The sequence below is a fragment of the Heterodontus francisci genome, chromosome 6, assembly GCF_036365525.1.
Source record: "Heterodontus francisci isolate sHetFra1 chromosome 6, sHetFra1.hap1, whole genome shotgun sequence".
Classification (NCBI taxonomy): Eukaryota; Metazoa; Chordata; class Chondrichthyes; order Heterodontiformes; family Heterodontidae; genus Heterodontus; species Heterodontus francisci.
Genome location: NC_090376.1, coordinates 89,394,808 through 89,400,807, shown reverse-complemented (window position 1 = coordinate 89,400,807; position 6,000 = coordinate 89,394,808). Strand labels below are relative to the sequence as shown.

Sequence of the window (6,000 nt, the reverse complement as noted above, 5' to 3'; positions counted from 1 at the left end):
TAGAGAGAGAGAGGGGGGCGACGAGAGAGAGAGAGGGGGGGCGACGAGAGAGAGAGAGGGGGGGGGGCGACGAGAGAGAGAGAGAGAGAGAGAGGGGGCGACGAGGAGAGAGGGGCGACGAGAGAGAGGGGGCGACGAGAGAGAGAGGGAGAGAGAGAGAGGGGGCGACGAGAGAGAGAGAGAGAGGAGTGGGGGCGACGAGAGAGAGAGAGGGGGCGACGAGAGAGAGAGAGAGAGAGAGAGAGAGAGAGGGGGCGACGAGAGAAAGAGAGAGAGATAGGGGGCGACGAGAGAGAGAGAGAGAGAGGGGGCGACGAGAGAGAGAGAGAGAGAGAGAGAGGGGGCGGCGAGAGAAAGAGAGAGAGGGGGCGACGAGAGAAAGAGAGGGGGGGTGACGAGAGAAAGAGAGAGGGGGGGGGCGACGAGAGAAAGAGAGAGAGGGGGGGCGACGAGGAGAAAGAGAGAGAGGGGGGGGCGACGAGGAGAACGAGAGAGAGGGGAGCGACTAGAGAACGAGAGAGAGGGAGCGACTAGAGAACGAGAGAGAGGGAGCGACTAGAGAACGAGAGAGAGGGGAGCGACTAGAGAACGAGAGAGAGGGAGCGACTAGAGAACGAGAGAGAGGGAGCGACGAGAGAGAGAGAGAGAGAGAGAGAGAGAGAGGGGTGACGAGAAAGAGAGAGAGAGAGAGAGAGAGAGAGAGGGGCGACGAGAAAGAGAGAGAGAGAGAGAGAGAGAGAGAGAGAGGGGCGACGAGAGAGGGAGAGGGAGAGGGCGACGAGAGAGGGGGCGACGGGAGAGAGGGGGGGACAGTCTTCAGGACTCAACATTGAGTTCATTAACTTTAGATCATAATCTCCGCTCCTGCATTGTTTCTTGCGGTTTGTTTTTTTTTCCTCGTTTCCTTAACTTTTGCATTCGGACAGCTACTATCCTGCCATTCACACCTCCTCCAGGACACATTTTTTGTTTCGTTACTTGTCCCTTTACCATCCCTTTTGGCCTTGCAATATGAAACCTTTTGTCATTTAATCTTTCCTGCCCTCCACCCAATCACATACCTGCCCTTTTGTTCTTTCTCCTCCCCTCCCTCCTTTCACTTGCTCAAAACGTGTCACATTTCTAACTTCTCCCAGTTCTGATGAAAAAGTCACAGACCTGAAACGTTAACTCTGTTTCTCTCTCCACAAATACTGCCTGACCTGTTGCATATTTCTAGCATTTTCTGTTTTTAGTCCTTATCGCTACTCAGGAGACCAAGTTAAATTAATTGCAGCGTAGGATCCTGGTGATTTTATGGCGGGTAAGAAACTCAGAACATTTTATCTACCTACCTACTCAGTTTCTGCCCAGCAGGTAGGTGTTATAATCGACTGCTAGGTTTCAATTCAAGGGGGCAATCTAATAAAAGCACCAATTAACTTGAGGCTCTTGATCAAAATTTTAACAGTATTAGTGACAGTAAGGTTCAGCTCGTGGAACCAGTAATCTTTTTGAATGCCAGGAGAACGAAGGAGTACAAAAGCAAGAAAGTTATGCTAAATCTTTATAAAACATGCTTCACACCCCAGTTGGAGTATTGTGTTCAATTCTGGGCACCACACTTTCAGAAAGATGTCAAGACCTTAGGGAGGGGGCAGAGGAGATTTACTAGAATGGTATCAGGAATGGGGAATTTCTGTTACTTAGAGGGATTAAAGAAACTGGAATAAAAATAGAAAGTGCTGGAAATATTTAGCAGGTCTGGCAGCATCTGTAGAGTTAATGTTTCAGGTCGATTTCAGCGAAACCTGGGGTTAATCTCCTTACAGCAGAGAAGGTTAAGGGGACATTCAATATGTGGATGCAAAAACATGAAGAACTGTAATAAAGTAAATAAGGAGAAACTGTTTCCAGTGACAGAAAGGTTGGTAACCAGAGGACACAGATTTAAGGTAATTGGCATAAGACCCAGAGGCAATATGAGGGGATTTTTTTTTTTTAAACGCAGCAAGTTATGATCTGGAATGCAATGCCTGAAAGGGTGGCGGAAGCAAATTCAATAACAATTTTCAAAAGGGAATTGGATAAATATTTGAAGGAAAAAAAATGTCAGGGCTGTGGGGAAAGGGCAAGGCATTGGACTAATTAGATAGCTCTTTTCAATGAGCCAGCACAGGCACTATTGTGCTGTATCATACTATGAATCTATGAGCTAAGAAAGCGTGCCAGAAGTAACGGGGGTATAAATATAACAAAAAAAAAAGTCTGTTGCAGAAAAGCAATACATTGTTTTCAAATGCCGAAGAGTTTACAAAACTCCACTCTGCTCACACCAGGAATGCATAGTGCAAAAACACAGGGACACTCCCATACTTTTCCATTGATTACACCATTCCACCTGGTGCAAGAGTATGAAAATGTATGACATGAACAATGATTAAACTGTAACAGGAATCTCAGAATAATTTTGTTGTTTTAGCACCACCCACTGCTTTATATCCTCAATGATATATACTGCGCAAAATGATCTGCATCACTAGCAAGTGGCTCACTGGAAAATCATAGGCAAGTCACCACGATTTCCTGATAAATAATTCACTGCACGAGACCTCATGAATGGTGTTGGGTCTCAGAACATTTCATCTCTAATCCTCCAATAATAATTTACAATGAGCTCACGACTGCACTCTTGTGATTTTCTGATTGTCGTTATTCCCAAAGGTCTCCATTTGTCTAAGGGTAGCTGTTCTTTGATTCACAGCGAATACCTAAAACAAAAAAGAGAGTAATTATGATATTGAAGGGTTTATATCATACTTAACTTGCTTTACATTTTATGGCCCTTAAAAATATAATGGATGCATAACAATAGCGTGCATTTATATGGTACCTTTAATGCAGAAAAATGTTCCAAGGCCCTTCATAGAAAAAGCTGACACCAAGCCAAAGGAGGAGATATCAGCAATAGGTTGATTAAAGTGGTGATTTGTTAGGCAGGGTGCAGAGGAGAGAGAGTAAACACAGGAAGGAAAGAGGTTGCATTTATATTTCAGCTTTCACAACACTTTTGAAGTGTAGTCACTTTTGTCATACAGCAAAACAGCAGCCAATTTACAAAGAGCAACTAACACTACTCCAACTACTGTGTTACATGCTAACTTGCATCACTTCCTGTGATGTATACCAAACAATTTACATGTCCAGTAGTTTGTTAACTAGTATTCAAGCAGTTAAAGCAATATCACAACTTCCCCCTTTCCTTAAATAAGTTATACAAATTATAAGCTATGTACATAATGAAATATGATAACTGTGATTATTTATACATGTATGGACTCACACATTCATGACTCAAGTGTCCCTGAAACGTACAGGTAGTCTGCTGACGCGACCTGACCTGGTAACTGTGAAACCCTGTTGATATCTGGAATTGTCAATTCTTTTCTCTTGACTCATAGGTCTAGACTGTCAATTATCTTGTACTGGAGTGTTGCATGTGTCATCTTCCTTAGCTCCACTCTCAGGACCTGACTGTGAAAGTGTTCTTGACGCTAGTTGGATGATGCTGTTGGATAACTCTCTCAGCTGACATTTATTCCTCCTCAACAAATCGCTCAACAGTTGGGGTGGTTACCTCGTATGACTGTGCCTCATTACAGATCTTTGACACTTCCAGAGCACCAGATCTTCTCTTGCAGATGGATCACTCTTACCTTCTGTCTGGCCTGTGGAGTAGGTAACTCACACCTGCATGTGTCATGTGATTTTCATTTTCTTGTCTCGCCAATAGTTTAGTTTGGATTGTTGGCGATCTGGTCAGATTATGACTTGGAAGAGTTGTCCTGACTGGCCTTCCAAACAGGATCTCTGCTGGGGATGGTAATCCCATATCTAGGGTTGTTACTAGTAGGTGCAAGTAACCTATTTGAATGTCTTGATTAGTCTGCTTACATTTCAAGTTTAGCGACCTTACCGTGCGCACCATCCTTTCTGCTAGTCCATTTGAACTTGGATAGTGTGGAGATGACATAATGGGATTTACAGCCATTTTGCCTACAAGTCTTGAAATGACTTACTGGTGTATTGTGGACTATTATTCGACACTATCTCCTCCAGGGAACCAAAAAGACTCACAATTGCACTCATCATGTTTGCTATTAATGCACTCAGTTGGTTAATGATAGGAAATTTGAAGTAGTAGTAAGAAGTTACTTGCATCAACAAATCGAACACGTGATGATCTTCATGTCACAAGAATGGCATATCTTTCTTGTTAAGTTCATGCAGTGATGATGCTTTCTCAGAGAAATTTGAGATAAATGGTGCTAAAAAGTTAAACAGGCGCAAACATCCCTGTAAATTTACTTTGTACATCCTCAACTTTACTGGGATCTGGTCAAATTCAAGTGTCAGAATAGACTCAACCAAAAAAAAATTAACATGCCTCACAGTGATAGCACATTTTTTGCTATTAAACTCAAGGCCTTCTCCTCTATCCAGCTCCATTAAAATGTGAAGATTCTTGTCATGCTCTTCCTTGGTACTTCCCATGACTATGTCATCCACAACGTTAACACAGACAAGAACACTCTCCATAATGAGACCCATATGCTGTTGAAACAGGTCTGGACTCATTAACAGACTGAATGGTAACCGGAGAAAGGAATACCTCTCAAATGGTGTTCTGAAAGTTATTAGTTCCTGTGAATCTTCAGAAAGGTGGACCGACCAGTATCCATGTTTCGTGTCCAAGTTTGAGAAGCACTTGGCTCTAGCAACCCTTGGGTTGAGCTCTTCTAAAGTTAGAATCTTGTGAGGACATCTTTTGCATGCAAGATTCAATCTTCTGGGATCTAACCATACTCTAAAAGGCACCATCTTTCTTAGTGGTTGCAGAACGACACCAATCAATGTGTTGAACACAGCGAATAATCCCTTGTCATTCCACTGTGTCAAGCTCAGCCTTTAGCTTGTTCTTTATGTCAGCACTGCATTTCTGTGGTGGATCTATGCAGGGAACTGCATGGTCTTTCAGATGAAGAATAGTATCTCTGATAAAACTGCCCACGGTGTCAAATCTATCTGGGTACTTCTGATGCAGATCCTGAATAGATTCAATGGGGTCACACTTACCTTGACTATCTAGCATTGGTGCTTTACTGATCTCATGAATCATCATGATCGGAGTTTACAGCATGCTGGTAGTCCTGCTACCGCTGGACCATTGATGTCAACAACATAGAAGACATGTGGTGACTATGCAGAAGAATTTCGATATCTGCACTTCAATGTTAATGCTTCCACGCAGTAGATTGGTGAACCAATGTACGAGGGGAGTCTGGCTGTAACATAGATTCCCACTTCACTAGGTGCATGTCTTTGAGTATTCGTAGTGGTATCCGTTTGCCCCAGTGTCTCTCTTCAGTCATAGCTTGGTCTTGCCACTTTTGTTAGAACATATACTTTCGACTGTGGTGAAAGCTTCCAGTTGTCTAATTGCATCCATGTATTGTGTGATTGTCACTGCATGAAAAGTTTGGGCACTTTGTATTTTCTTTGCTGTCTAGGTCTTTACCTACCTCATGAACATGCCTGCGCACGGTACTTACAAAGAACAGTGCAGCACAGGAACAGGCCATTCAGGCCTCCAGGCCTGCGCCGATCTTGATGCCTGCCTAAACGAAAACCTTCTGCACTTCCGGGGTCCGTATCCCTCGATTCCCATCCTATTCATGTATTTGTCAAGATGCCTCTTAAACGTCACTATCGTACCTGCTTCCACCACCTCCCCTGGCAGCAAGTTCCAGGCACTCACCACCCTCTGCGTAAAGAACTTGCCTCGCACATCCCCTCTAAACTTAGCCCCTCGCACCTTAAACCTATGTCCCCTAGTAACTGACTCTTCCACCCTGGGAAAAAGCTTCTGACTATCCACTCTGTCCATGCCGCTCATAACTTTGTAAACCTCCATCATGTCACCCCTCCACCTCCATCGTTACAGTGAAAACAATCCGAGTT

General features: G+C 43.8%; 1 protein-coding gene across 1 annotated transcript in view; it reads right to left on the bottom strand.

Annotated features, from left to right (window-relative positions):
- LOC137370992 (piwi-like protein 4) overlaps positions 1–6,000 on the bottom strand; it is a 157,235-nt gene that overhangs the window by 131,551 nt on the left and 19,684 nt on the right. Inside the window, exon 2 of the mRNA XM_068032897.1 lies at positions 2,662–2,750. The gene's annotated coding sequence lies outside the window, so the exon portion shown is untranslated. The remainder of the gene's footprint in view (positions 1–2,661; positions 2,751–6,000) is intronic.